We start from the raw sequence: 15,415 nt of genomic DNA, 5'->3' as shown, positions 1-15,415 counted from the left end.
CCCAATCTGTTGAAAAAGTAGCTAATGGTTCTCAATCTGATCCAGGGACTCCCCCAGGAAAAGATTCAGGAAAGAAACTTCCTAGCCTGCCCATTACTAGACAGTCTAGCATAGTTGGTAATGATGATGAGCCACACCATATAAATAGTGTTGTTTCACATCATAGCAAAAGCATTTATTCTCACCATACTGGTAGTGATGTTTCTGTTAGCCAAGCTGTACGGGTGGCTTCTGTAAGGGACAGGTCTCCTTCTGTCCATTCTCACCATACTTCTGTTTCAAGGCATGTCCCTCCCACCCACCCTGATGACAGATTGTTAGAAAGGGAGCTCAATAGATTGAGAGTGGAACAAACCAGACTGAAGCTCAAGAAGCAACAGCTGGATTTGGATAGACAGACTTTAGAAGTAGAGAAGGAGAGACAGAAACTGGGTTTAGAAACCCATGGTGGCAGCAGCAGTATTCCCCATAGTCATCCTGTAAAAGAGCATGATTCCAGGAATCTGCACAAGATAGTTCCCCCTTACAAGGAGGGGGATGACATTAACAAGTGGTTTGCTGCACTTGAGAGGGCCTGTGTTGTACAGGATGTCCCTCAAAGGCAGTGGGCTGCTATCCTATGGCTATCATTTAGTGGAAAAGGTAGGGATAGGCTCCTTACTGTGAAAGAAAATGATGCTAATAATTTCCAAGTTCTTAAGAATGCACTCCTGGATGGTTATGGCTTAACCACTGAACAGTACAGGATAAAGTTCAGAGAGACCAAAAAGGAGTCTTCACAAGACTGGGTTGATTTCATTGACCATTCAGTGAAAGCCTTGGAGGGGTGGTTACATGGCAGTAAGGTTACTGACTTTGAAAGCCTGTATAACTTGATCCTGAGAGAGCATATTCTTAATAATTGTGTGTCTGATTTGTTGCACCAGTACTTGGTGGACTCTGATCTGACCTCTCCCCAAGAATTGGGAAAGAAGGCAGACAAATGGGTCAGAACAAGGGTGAACAGAAAAGTTCATACAGGGGGTGACAAAGATGGCAACAAAAAGAAGGATGGTAAGTCTTCTGACAAGGGTGGGGACAAATCTAAAAATGAGTCTTCATCAGGCCCACAAAAACACTCTGGTGGGGGTGGTGGGCCCAAATCCTCTTTTAATCAGAACAAGGAAAATAAACCATGGTGCTATTTATGTAAAATAAAAGGCCATTGGACAACAGATCCCAGTTGTCCAAAGAAAAGCACCAATGCTCCTACCACTACAACCCCTACTGCTACACCTAGTGTCCCTACTAATAGCAGTGGTGGTGGGAGCAAACCTACTAATAGCCAATCCAAGGGAGTAGCTGGGCTCACTATTGGTAACTTAGTTGGGGTTGGCCTTGTTAGGGAGGCCACAGAGGCTGTGTTAGTCTCTGAGGGGGCTATTGATTTAGCCACCTTAGTTGCTTGTCCCCTTAATATGGATAAGTACAAGCAGCTACCCCTAATAAATGGTGTTGAGGTTCAGGCCTACAGGGACACTGGTGCCAGTGTGACTATGGTCATAGAGAAACTGGTCCACCCTGAACAACACCTACTTGGTCACCAGTACCAAGTAACCGATGCTCACAACAACACACTTAGCCACCCCATGGCTGTTGTTAATCTCAACTGGGGGGGGGGGTTACTGGTCCAAAGAAAGTTGTGGTAGCTTCAGATTTACCTGTAGACTGTCTATTAGGGAATGATTTGGAGACATCAGCTTGGTCAGATGTGGAGTTGGAGGCCCATGCAGCAATGCTGGGCATCCCAGGGCATATTTTTGCTTTGACAAGGGCTCAGGCCAAAAAGCAAAAAGGACACGGAAGCTTGGATCCTGGAACAATGGACCAAGTGCTCCCTAAAGCTAGGGCTAGTAGAAGCAAACCACTTCCTACTATCCCTCCCTCTACAGTGAATTCAACTTCTGAGGAAGAAGAATTCCCTCCCTGTGCAGAACCTACACCAGAGGAGCTTGAAGCAGACACTGCTGAGCTTTTGGGTGAAGGGGGGCCTGCCAGGGAGGAGCTGAGTGTGGCACAGCAAACCTGTCCCACATTAGAGGGTCTGAGACAGCAAGCTGTCAAACAGGCTAATGGGGATGTTAGTGACTCTCACAGAGTTTACTGGGAGGACAATCTCTTGTACACTGAGGCAAGGGATCCTAAACCTGGAGCTGCCAGGAGATTAGTGACCCCTCAGGAGTACAGAAAGTTCCTCCTAACTCTTGCTCACGACATTCCCCTAGCTGGACACCTGGGACAAATGAAAACTTGGGACAGACTTGTTCCCTTGTTTCATTGGCCTAGGATGTCTGAGGACACAAAGGAATTTTGTAAGTCCTGTGAAACCTGTCAAGCCAGTGGCAAGACAGGTGGCACCCCAAAGGCACCCCTTATCCCACTACCTGTGGTTGGGGTTCCCTTTGAAAGGGTAGGGGTTGACATAGTTGGCCCCCTTGACCCTCCTACTGCTTCAGGCAATAGATTTATCTTGGTGGTAGTGGACCATGCCACAAGATATCCTGAAGCTATTCCTTTAAGGACCACTACAGCACCTGCAGTGGCAAAGGCCCTCCTGGGAATATTTTCCAGGGTGGGCTTCCCAAAGGAAGTAGTATCAGACAGGGGAAGCAATTTCATGTCTGCATACTTAAAGGCCATGTGGAAGGAGTGTGGTTTAACGTACAAGTTCACAACACCCTATCATCCACAAACAAATGGACTGGTGGAGAGATTTAATAAAACTCTCAAAGGCATAATTATGGGTCTCCCTGAAAAACTCCGCAGGAGATGGGATATCCTTCTACCATGCCTCCTTTTTGCCTACAGGGAGGTACCCCAGAAAGGAGTGGGCTTCAGCCCCTTTGAACTTCTTTTTGGACACCCTGTTAGGGGTCCACTCACACTTGTAAAGGAGGGTTGGGAACAACCTTTAAAAGCTCCTAAGCAGGATATTGTGGATTATGTACTTGGCCTCAGATCAAGGATGGCTGAGTACATGAAAAAGGCCAGTAAAAACCTTCAGGCCAGCCAAGAGCTCCAGAAGCAATGGCATGATCAGAAGGCTGTTTTGGTTCAGTACCAACCAGGGCAGAAAGTGTGGGTCTTGGAGCCTGTGGCCCCAAGAGCACTCCAAGATAAATGGAGTGGACCCCACACAATTGTTGAAAAGAAGGGAGAAGTCACCTATTTAGTTGACTTAGGCACTGCCAGGAGTCCCCTTAGGGTGCTCCATGTCAACCGCCTGAAACCCTACTATGACAGGGCTGATCTCACCCTGCTCATGGCAACTGATGAGGGACAGGAAGAAGACAGTGATCCTCTACCTGATCTCTTCTCTTCCACCGAACAAGATGCTCTGGTGGAAGGTGTAGTTTTGGCTGATTGTCTTACTGCTGAGCAGAAAGACAATTGCATAAATCTCCTAGATCAATTCTCTGAACTCTTCTCTACTGTGCCAGGTACCACTTCTTGGTGTGAGCACACTATAGATACTGGAGACAGCTTGCCTGTCAAAAGTAAGATCTATAGGCAGCCTGACCATGTCAGGGACTGCATAAAGCAAGAGGTCCAGAAAATGTTAGAACTAGGAGTGGTTGAGCACTCTGACAGTCCATGGGCTTCTCCTGTGGTACTGGTACCAAAACCCCATTCCAAAGATGGAAAGAAGGAAATGCGGTTTTGTGTAGACTATAGAGGTCTCAACTTGGTAACCAAAACTGATGCTCACCCTATACCCAGGGCAGATGAGCTCATAGATACACTGGCATCTGCCAAGTATCTAAGCCCTTTTGATTTGACTGCAGGGTATTGGCAGATCAAATTGTCAGAAGATGCTAAACCTAAGACTGCATTTTCTACCATTGGAGGACATTACCAGTTTACTGTAATGCCTTTTGGTTTGAAAAATGCACCTGCCACTTTTCAGAGGTTGGTGAACACAGTCCTGCAAGGGCTGGAAGCTTTCAGTGCAGCATATTTGGACGATATAGCTGTCTTTAGCTCCAGCTGGGATGATCACCTGGTCCACCTATGGAAAGTTTTGGAGGCCCTGCAAAAGGCAGGCCTCACTATCAAGGCTTCAAAGTGCCAGATAGGGCAGGGTAAGGTGGTTTATCTGGGACACCTTGTTGGTGGGGAACAGATTGCACCACTTCAGGGGAAAATCCAAACAATTATTGATTGGGTTCCCCCTACCACTCAGACTCAGGTGAGAGCCTTCCTAGGCCTCACTGGGTATTACAGGAGGTTCATTAAGAACTATGGCTCCATTGCAGCCCCTCTTAATGACCTCACATCCAAGAAAATGCCTAAAAAGGTATTATGGACAGCAAACTGTCAGAAAGCTTTTGAGGAGCTGAAGCAGGCCATGTGCTCTGCACCTGTCCTGAAAAGCCCTTGTTACTCTAAAACATTCTATGTCCAAACTGATGCATCTGAATTAGGAGTAGGGGAAGTCCTATCACAACTTAATTCTGAGGGCCAGGATCAACCTGTTGCTTTTATTAGTAGGAGGTTGACCCCTAGAGAAAAGCGTTGGTCTGCCATAGAGAGGGACGCCTTTGCTGTGGTTTGGGCACTGAAGAAGTTGAGGCCATACCTGTTTGGCACTCACTTCATTGTTCAGACAGACCACAAACCTCTACTTTGGCTAAAACAAATGAAAGGTGAAAATCCTAAATTGTTGAGGTGGTCCATATCCCTACAGGGAATGGACTATACAGTGGAACATACACCTGGGAGTAGCCACTCCAATGCAGATGGACTCTCCAGATATTTCCACTTAGACAATGAAGACTCATCAGGTCATGGGTAGTCTTATTGTCCTTCGTTTGGGGGGGGTTGTGTAGGAAAGTACCATCTTGCCTGGCATGTTACCCCCATTTTTCACTGTATATATGTTGTTTTAGTTGTATGTGTCACTGGGACCCTGGTACACAGGAATGTGTTACCTGTGTAGTGACTAACTGTCTCACTGAGGCTCTGCTAATCAGAACCTCAGTGGTTATGCTCTCTCATTTCTTTCCGAATTGTCACTAACAGGCTAGTGACCATTTTTACCAATTTACATTGGCTTACTGGAACACCCTTATAATTCCCTAGTATATGGTACTAAGGTACCCAGGGTATTAGGGTTCCAGGAGATCCCTATGGGCTGCAGCATTTCTTTTGCCACCCATAGGGAGCTCAGACAATTCTTACACAGGCCTGCCACTGCAGCCTGAGTGAAATAACGTCCACGTTATTTCACAGCCATTTTACACTGCACTTAAGTAACTTATAAGTCACCTATATGTCTAACCTTTACCTGGTAAAGGTTAGGTGCAAAGTTACTTAGTGTGAGGGCACCCTGGCACTAGCCAAGGTGCCCCCACATTGTTCAGAGCCAATTCCCTGAACTTTGTGAGTGCGGGGACACCATTACACGCGTGCACTACATATAGGTCACTACCTATATGTAGCTTCACAATGGTAACTCCGAATATGGCCATGTAACATGTCTATGATCATGGAATTGCCCCCTCTATGCCATCCTGGCATTGTTGGTACAATTCCATGATCCCAGTGGTCTGTAGCACAGACCCTGGTACTGCCAAACTGCCCTTCCTGGGGTTTCACTGCAGCTGCTGCTGCTGCCAACCCCTCAGACAGGCATCTGCCCTCCTGGGGTCCAGCCAGGCCTGGCCCAGGATGGCAGAACAAAGAACTTCCTCTGAGAGAGGGTGTGACACCCTCTCCCTTTGGAAAATGGTGTGAAGGCAGGGGAGGAGTAGCCTCCCCCAGCCTCTGGAAATGCTTTGTTGGGCACAGAGGTGCCCAATTCTGCATAAGCCAGTCTACACCGGTTCAGGGACCCCTTAGCCCCTGCTCTGGCGCGAAACTGGACAAAGGAAAGGGGAGTGACCACTCCCCTGACCTGCACCTCCCCTGGGAGGTGTCCAGAGCTCCTCCAGTGTGCTCCAGACCTCTGCCATCTTGGAAACAGAGGTGCTGCTGGCACACTGGACTGCTCTGAGTGGCCAGTGCCACCAGGTGACGTCAGAGACTCCTGCTGATAGGCTCCTTCAGGTGTTGCTAGCCTATCCTCTCTCATAGGTAGCCAAACCCTCTTTTCTGGCTATTTAGGGTCTCTGTCTCTGGGGAAACTTCAGATAACGAATGCAAGAGCTCATCTGAGTTCCTCTGCATCTCTCTCTTCACCTTCTGCCAAGGAATCGACTGCTGACCGCGCTGGAAGCCTGCAAACCTGCAACATAGTAGCAAAGACGACTACTGCAACTCTGTAACGCTGATCCTGCCGCCTTCTCGACTGTTTTCCTGCTTGTGCATGCTGTGGGGGTAGTCTGCCTCCACTCTGCACCAGAAGCTCCGAAGAAATCTCCCGTGGGTCGACGGAACCTTCCCCCTGCAACCGCAGGCACCAAAAAGCTGCATTACCGGTCCCTTGGGTCTCCTCTCAGCACGACGAGCGAGGTCCCTCGAATCCAGCGACTCTGTCCAAGTGACCAACACAGTCCAGTGACTCTTCAGTCCAAGTTTGGTGGAGGTAAGTCCTTGCCTCACCTCGCTGGGCTGCATTGCTGGGAACCGCGACTTTTGCAGCTACTCCGGCCCCTGTGCACTTCCGGGGGAAATCCTTTGTGCACAGCCAAGCCTTGGTCCACGGCACTCTAACCTGCATTGCACGACTTTCTAAGTTGGTCTCCGGCGACGTGGGACTCCTTTGTGTGACTTCGGGTGAGCATCGCTTCACGCATCCTCGTAGTGCCTGTTTCTGGCACTTCTCCGGGTTCTACCTGCTTCAGAGAGGGCTCTTTGTCTTGCACGACGTCCCCTCTCTCTGCTGGTCCAATTTGCGACCTCCTGGTCCCTCCTGGGCCTCAGCAGCGTCCAAAAACGGTAACCGCACGATTTGCAGCTAGCAAGGCTTGTTGGCGTTCTTTCGGCGGGAAAACACTTCTGCCCGACTCTCCTCGGCGAGCGGGATCCGTCCACCAAAGGGGAAGTCTCTAGCCCTTTTCGTTCCTGCAGAAACCTCAGCTTCTTCTGTCCAGTAGAAGCTTCTTTGCACCCGCAGATGGCATTTCCTGGGCATCTGCCCATCTCCGACTTGCTTGTGACTTTTGGACTTGGTCCCCTTGTTCCACAGGTACCCTAGATTGGAAATCCACAGTTGTTGCATTGCTGGTTTGTGTCTTTCCTGCATTATTCCTCTAACACGAGTTCTTTGTCCTTAGGGGAACTTTAGTGCACTTTGCACTCACTTTTCAGGGTCTTGGGGAGGGTTATTTTTCTAACTCTCACTATTTTCTAATCGTCCCAGCGACCCTCTACAAGGTCACATAGGTTTGGGGTCCATTCGTGGTTTGCATTCCACTTTTGGAGTATATGGTTTGTGTTGCCCCTATCCCTATGTTTCCCCATTGCATCCTATTGTAACTATACATTGTTTGCACTGTTTTCTAAGACTATACTGCATATTTTTGCTATTGTGTATATATATCTTGTGTATATTTCCTATCCTCTCACTGAGGGTACACTCTAAGATACTTTGGCATATTGTCATAAAAATAAAATACCTTTATTTTTAGTATAACTGTGTATTGTGTTTTCTTATGATATTGTGCATATGACACTAAGTGGTACTGTAGTAGCTTCACACGTCTCCTAGTTCAGCCTAGGCTGCTCTGCTAAGCTACCGTTATCTATCAGCCTAAGCTGCTAGACACCCTATACACTAATAAGGGATAACTGGGCCTGGTGCAAGGTGCAAGTACCCCTTGGAAACTCACTACAAGCCAGTCCAGCCTCCCATTAATGGCATCCCAGGAATGCGCTGACCTTCGGGAGGAGAGTGGCGAGGGTACCAGAAGCGAGGTTATACTACCTGATGCTGCAAATCCCTTAGAGTCGGTGACACCTGGTAGCGAGGTATCTTTTCTCTCTACCTCCCTGTCTTTGGCCCCCATCCCAGGTTCTGCTTTATTCCTTAAAAACCCGGACTCCTCTATTGAGAAGGGGTTCTTGGCTCTGTCTAAAGATATTGAAAGGGGTTTTACGATTTCTGGAAATAATCAAGGAGAAATAAGAGAGGTGTGTGGTGCCTTGGAAAAAAAGCTGGATCTTCTGGGACTAAGAACGCAAGTGCTAAAAGAGGCAGTAGAAGTAATGAAAGATTAAATTAGAGATCATAAGGGAGAAATCAACACACTAATGGGAAATGAGCAGATGTTGCTAAATAAGCTGAAACAGCTAGAAAATAATTCCAGGAGGAATAATCTGAGAGTGTTGAATGTTTTGGAAGAGGTAGAAGGAGAAAATGTAAAAATGTTTTTGAGCTTTCTTCTAAAGGTTTCGCTTTCGTTGGAAGAAAGTCCAGAAGAAATAGAGAATTACATTCTCGGATTCACAGGGACCCTTTTAAGAGGAAATCGTATAGCCTTAAACCCCGTAAGATTTTGGTAAACTTTCAGACATACCTATTGAAAGAGAAAATCCTGTCCTTGGCACTTAGGCAGAAAACATTAAAGAGAGATCACTTTACCTTTGAGATGAGGTCTGATCTGTCCAGCGTGACTATATATAGGCAGTGGGAGCTGGGGAGGCGGATGGAGGATTTCAGGAAACTGAGTGCATCTTTACAGTTGAGATTCCCAACGACTCTCAGGATCATGCATAACAACAAAATGTATAATATAAGAAAGGCTAAAGCGGCGGATGAGTTATTGGAGACAGAGATATTGAGTAATAACTAAGGATAGGGCGCCCGCTGAGAAGGACCCAATGGTGCTTCAAGGGTGGGAAGGGGGGGATGGGGGAGGGAGGAGGTATGGGGAGCATTGGGTGGGGAGCAGATCGGAGAAAATTTGGGATGAAAAAAAGTCCTGTGCACCTCAGAAGTCGTTAAACAAACCGCAAGAGTTGGACAGAAAAGGGGCAGCCCAAGGGCCCAGTCGTAATCAAGATTTTCAAATTCTGTCTTGGAATGTGAATGGCTTGAGGGTGAGAGATAGGAGAGACAGGATCTTACAGTATCTGAGGGATTCTACTGCCCAGGTTGTGATATTGCAAGAAACTCATTTAACTGGGGATGAATGCAAGGAGTTGTTTAGAAAACAGAAATGGGTCGCTCTTTGTGTATGCACTGAACAGGATTTTAATACTAGAGGGGTGGCAATATTGTTTAAGCACCAGATTGAGGTAGTCATATTAAAGGTCGATACAGATAAAACAGGTAGATGGATAATAGCCAGAGTACGGTTATTTGGGAGACCCTTTACGTTGGTAGGTTATTATGGCCCCAATTGTGATGATATAGAATCACTCAGGAAGATGTTTTGTCAGCTTTTGGATTTTCCGGATCCAGTATTAATTGCAGGAGATTTGAACCTAATTTTAGACAGTACGCTGGGCAGATCAACAAAAAGTAGATCAGTAGCTAACTTGAAATCTCAGCAGTTTTTGAGAAGGATGATGAGGGAAAGGGCGTTGCATGATTGGTGAGGGATAGAGCTGGTTTGCAGCAGGTCTTTTCATACAATAATAAAAAATACAGTCATTCTTCACGTATTGATTCTTTTTTGGTGGACCAGGCATGGTTTGAGGCGGTGGAAGATACAGTGTACCTTCCCCCCATTTATCTGATCATGGGGCTGTAGTATTAAAAATGAACTTACTGAAGGAGAGAGAGGCGAGCCGGTGGACGTTAGATCGTACTTTATTATTAGATGAAGAAGTTGTAGTTAAGCTGAGAATAGAGACTGAGGAGTTTTTCAAGGAGAATTTAGGCTCAGCTTCATTTAACATGGTCTGGGATGCTTATAAAGCAGTGATTTGAGGGGTAATTATGAATATTGCTGGTTATAAGAACAAGCAGTATAGGTCAGAACTGGAGCATCTAGAAACAGAAATGAGGGGATGTAGAGAGCAGGTTTTGAAGAGCACGGATGAAAGGGAGAAACTGGTGGGGCAACAAAAGCTGGACTCTATCAAACAACAATTTGAAGCCTTTTTACAATCAAGAGTTGTAAAAGGGTTGGGAGGCAAGTGAGCTGGCGCATTTTGAATATGGGGAAAATCCAGGGAAATGATTAGCGTGGAAAGCAAAAAAGGGATCAAGTGAGGAACTGCATCAAGAAAATTGAGTTAGATCGAGGGGAGAAGATTATAGAGAGTGAAAAAATAAACAGTGCCTTTTTGCAATTATTTTCTCAACTGTATACGGAAGAGATAAGGGTTGGGGAAACAGAGTTTCAAACTTGGTTAGGGAAGGATACTCTTCCTACTTTATCACCCGAGCAGCAGCTTTGGTTGAATAGACCCATTACGTTAGGGGAATTAACTGCTGTCCTAAGGAGTAGTAAAGGAGGGAAAGTCCTGGGCCCAGATGGTCTTCCGGGTGAACTGTATAAGGTATTGGAGCAGGTTTTAATACCTTTCCTATTAAAATTATTTTCTGAGGTTTTTGCGAAAGATACTCCAATTCCAGCCTGTTGGAATGAGGCAATCATCTCTTTGATTTTAAAACCAGGTAAAAATCCGGTCAGGTGCGAGTCATTTAGACCCATTTCATTGTTAAACTGTGACTACAAGCTATTTGCAAAAATATTAGCGGACAGATTAAATGTCATAGTGAAAGATTTGATCAATGTTGATCAGAAGGGCTTTATAAAGGGTAGCCCCTTTAGGCAAACTTTAATTGGAACAATAGATCTGGCTACTGCATATAAGACTCCCTTAGGGATCATAACTCTGGATGCTATGAAAGGCTTTGTTAGGGTTAGCTGGGATTATTTAACTCTATTGTTAAGGAACCATAATTTAGGAGATAACTTTTGTAGGGCCATAAAAAACATTTATCATGCCCCTTCTGCCAGAATTTTGATTAACAGGACATTAACAAAGCCCTTCACGATATCCAGGGGTACTAGACAGGGCTGCCCTTTATCTCCATTGCTGTTTGATTTGTATATCGAACCTTTCGCCAGGAGAAAAAGACAGGATCCTGAAATTGTTCCCTTTAGGTGGGAGCTGTGGGAGAGGAAAGTAGCACTTTATGCAGACGATTTAATGGTGTGTACCACAAATTTGTCCACTGCAGCTTTACTAAGGTTAGTTCAGGGTTTTGGCTCTGTTTCGGGTTATCAGGTGAAATTCAGAAAAGACCAAAATAATGGCTTGGAATCACAAAGGTTAGGTATGGCAGGGGAAGGTGGAAATGAGGTATTTAGGTTTAGTTATTACACAAGATATTGAGAAACTTGCAGTGAAAAATCAGGAAAAGCTGATAGAGGAGTGTGTTAATTTAATGAAGGGCTGGGCTTATCTCCCACTGGCGATACTCAGGAGGGTAAATTTGGTTAAGATGATTATCTTGCCCAAAATAAATTTTATTCAGAATGCAATCCCCTTACAGATGAACCACAGGTATCTCAATAAGCTTCAACAAGCGATAAATTCATTTATATGGGTATGTAAAGGTGCCAGAATTGCGTGGAAAAAATTGCGGAGGAAGAGAGAGAAGGGAGGCCTATCTCTGCCGGATTTACAATTATATGCATGGGCCTTCCTACTGAGGAACTCAAGGGTGCTATTTGCGTCATCGGATGATACAGCGATGGGTGCTATGTTTAAGGCCATGACTCGAGCTATTTATAGAGCTGCAAATCATTTCCTTTTTAAGTTTGGTGATTCAAAATGTTTCAAAAAGATAAGATTAAAAGTCTTGAAGGATGCTGCAATGTGTTGGCACTAGGTTAAAACGATCACCAAGATAGCTTACTATACCCAGCGGGCTCCGATTTGGGATTCTCCAGGCACACCAGAATGCTTAAAAGACACATTGGCCGAACCAATACGGACATCCAGGCTGGAATTTTGGGGTGAACTTCTGAGGGAAGTAGTGCTACTTTCCTGGGAAGAATTAAGAGATAAAACTGGTGGCGCTCTGAGTAGGTTTAACTATATTCAACTGAAAGCTTGGGCACAGTCCATTCGATTAAGTCGGCAGGGGAAAAATCCCTTAGCAGAAGACCTTTTTATCGCTCCTCAAGTAGCAATAAGGTATCAATGTGGTACTGGGAGATTCTGGAGCTAATTGATGGAGACTTTAATTTGCCTGAGCAGCTATGGGGAGGCACCTGGATGAAAGAAGTGGCACAGCTAGGATGGCAAGAATCTATGAGAATGTGCTTTGAGGTAGTAAAAGCTGCTCCATTGAGGAAAAACCATTTGTATGTGAAATATAGAGCTTACATCACTCTGGCAAAACGCACTAAAATAAAGAAAGGGGAAGTGGTGAATTGTGCTAAATGCGGTGCCCCAAACGCTACTGATATTCATATGTTTATGGAGTGCCCCGTAATTGTTTCTTTTTGGTCCGAGGTGGCTGGATCAGCTGGGTTATAGGGAGGGAAATAACTGTAAATCTCCCCCTTGTTATTTTTGGGAGATTACAAGATCGGAAGGGTTGGTCGAGAGAAATGTGGAACTTACCCTTTTATGCTATTCTTTTGGCAAGAAGAGAGATCTGCTCGAAGTGGATTATGGTTCCCCCCCATGCACAGGAGTTGGTTTGACGCTATTTTGAAGATGGCCAAACTGGACCTAAGGGTGGGGGGCCCGAGAAGAGGCTGAAGAAAAATAAACTATGGGCTCCGCTTTTGATTTGGGTCCCCCCCACCCCCCGTCCTATTAGAGCTGCTAAAGGTACATAAACCATAGCCCAATAGTCAAATAATTCAAACCCCTTTTTCATCCGTGCCAGCCACAAGGGTGATCCCAGGAGGGCTGAGTGGGCGAGATGGGCCTCCTTGGGCTGCGCGTCCACCTTCATACTTTTGGTCAGGGAAAGTGAAAAGCTTGGGGATTGAAGGTGCGACAAAGTCTTGGAGGTGTATCAGGACAAAAAAAAAAAAGTGCCCCCACATTGTTCAGGGCCATTTCCCGGGACTTTGTGAGTGCGGAGATGCCATTACACACGTGCACTACATATAGGTCAATACCTATATAGAGCTTCACAATGGTAACTCTGAATATGGCCTTGTAAGCTGTCTAAGATCATGGAATTGTCCCCCTATTCCAAATCAGGTATTGGCGAGCCAATTTCATGCATCCTGGGGGCTCCGCTATGGACCCCTAGTACTGCCAAACAAGCTCTCTGAGGCTTGCACTGCAGCTACAGCTGCTGCCACCTCACAGACAGGGTTCTTCCCTCCTGAGGTCTGAGCAGCTCAGTCCCAGGAAGGCAGAACAAAGCATTTCCTTTGGGAGCAGGGTGTTACACCCTCTCCCTTTGGAAATAGGTATACAGGCTGGGGAGGGATAGCCTCCCTCAGCCTCTGGAAATGCTTTGAAGGGCACAGATAGTGCCCTCCTTGCATAAGCCAGTCTACACCGGTTCAGGGACCCCTTGTCCCCTGCTCTGGCACGAAATTGGACAAAGGAAAGGGGAGTGACCACTCCCCTGTCCATCACCACCCTAGGGGTGGTGCCCAGAGCTCCTCCAGGGTGTCCCAGACTTCAGCCATCTTGCGTTGCAAGGTGTGGGGGCACTCTGGAGGGCTCTGAGTGGCCAGTGCCAGCAGGTGACGTCAGATACCTCTTCTGATAGGTCCTTACCATAAGGTAGCCAAACCCCCTTCTCGGGCTATTTAGGGTCTCCCCTGTGGGTTCTCTTCAGATTCGACTTGCAAGTTTCCAGCAGGAAATCTCTGCAACTACTACTTCATCCTCTGTCCTCGGATCAACCACAGCCTGCTCCAGGAACTGCTGTAACATCAAAAAAGTATCCACAAGGGATACTTTTCTTCTGCAACTTCAGCTCCAGCCAGCAACTGCAACAGTTTCCACAGTGTGCACACTCTGAGGACTCCCAGTCTTCACCCGGCACCAGAAGGACCGAAGAAATCTTCAGTGGAGTGACGGAGACACTCCCCTGCTCACGCAGGCACCTTCCAAGACAACAACCGGTAACCTTGGACTCCTCTCACAGCGACGAGGATGCTCCTAGGAACACAGAGGGTGGACCCCATCGACACAGACTGTCCTGAGGTCCTGCTGACGCAATTTGGAGGAGGTAAGACCTTGCATTCCCTGAGAGCGACAGTACCCATGTGTACTGTGTCTTCTTCACCTCCTGAGGCCTCTGTGCACTCTCTGCAAAATTCCTTCATGCACAGCCTGGTCCAAGTCCCCAGCACTCTATCCTGTGGCGCTCAACTCGCTGAGTTGACCTCCGGAGGCGTGGGACCCTTCTTTGTAGTGCTGCACCAACCGCGTTTTGCACCTCCTTTGTCCCCGTGTCCTGGGACTCCCGTGGATGCTGCCTGGCATCTTGAGGGATCTCTAAAGTGCTGAGTGCCCCCTCTTCCTCCTCACACAGAGTTGAGGCTCCCAGGTCCCTCCTGGGTCCAGCCAGTGCCATTTTGACGCAAAATGCAACTTTGTTGTAACCAAGGCTTGTTGTCGACTTCCAACACGAAATCACGTCTGCATCCATCTTCACGTCGTAGGACATCTTTTGCATCATGCAGGAACCCGCTGGCATCTTCCTAGGGAGCATTTCTGCAGTCTTCGTCCAACCGGGAACTCTTCTTTTGCACCCTCTTCTGGGTTGGCAGGGGCTCCTGTCCTTCCTGGAACTTCTTTCGACTTCTGGACTTGGTCCCTTTCTTTTGCATGTCTTCAGGTCCAGGAATCCAGCAGTTGTTGTTTGCATACTTGGTTGGTTACTACAATATTCCAATCACGAGGTGTAGTGTGTCCTAAGGAAACTTGCAGTACTTTACTTCTGCTTATCTGGGCTCTGGCGTGAGGTAATTTACTTACCTTTACTGTATTCTTACTCTCTCACCGATTCTGCACACACTACACTAGTCTAGGGGGGAATTCATGATTCGCATTCCACTTTTTTAGTATATGGTTTGTGTTGCCCCTAGACCTAATGTAGGAGGCTGGACTGGCTTGTAGTGAGTACCAAGGGGTACTTGCACCTTGCACCAGGCCCAGTTATCCCTTATTAGTGTATAGGGTGTCTAGCAGCTTAGGCTGATAGATAATGGTAGCTTAGCAGAGCAGCTTAGGCTGAACTAGGAGACGTGTGAAGCTACTACAGTACCACTTAGTGTCATATGCACAATATCATAAGAAAACACAATACACAGTTATACTAAAAATAAAGGTACTTTATTTTTATGACAATATGCCAAAGTATCTCAGAGTGTACCCTCAGTGAGAGGATAGGAAATATACACAAGATATATATACACAATAGCAAAAATATGCAGTATAGTCTTAGAAAACAGTGCAAACAATGTATAGTTACAATAGGATGCAATGGGGACACATAGGGATAGGGGCAACACAAACCATATACTCCAAAAGTGGAATGCGAACC

The sequence above is a fragment of the Pleurodeles waltl genome, chromosome 7 (genome assembly GCF_031143425.1).
Source record: "Pleurodeles waltl isolate 20211129_DDA chromosome 7, aPleWal1.hap1.20221129, whole genome shotgun sequence".
Classification (NCBI taxonomy): Eukaryota; Metazoa; Chordata; class Amphibia; order Caudata; family Salamandridae; genus Pleurodeles; species Pleurodeles waltl.
This window is presented reverse-complemented; position numbering follows the sequence as displayed.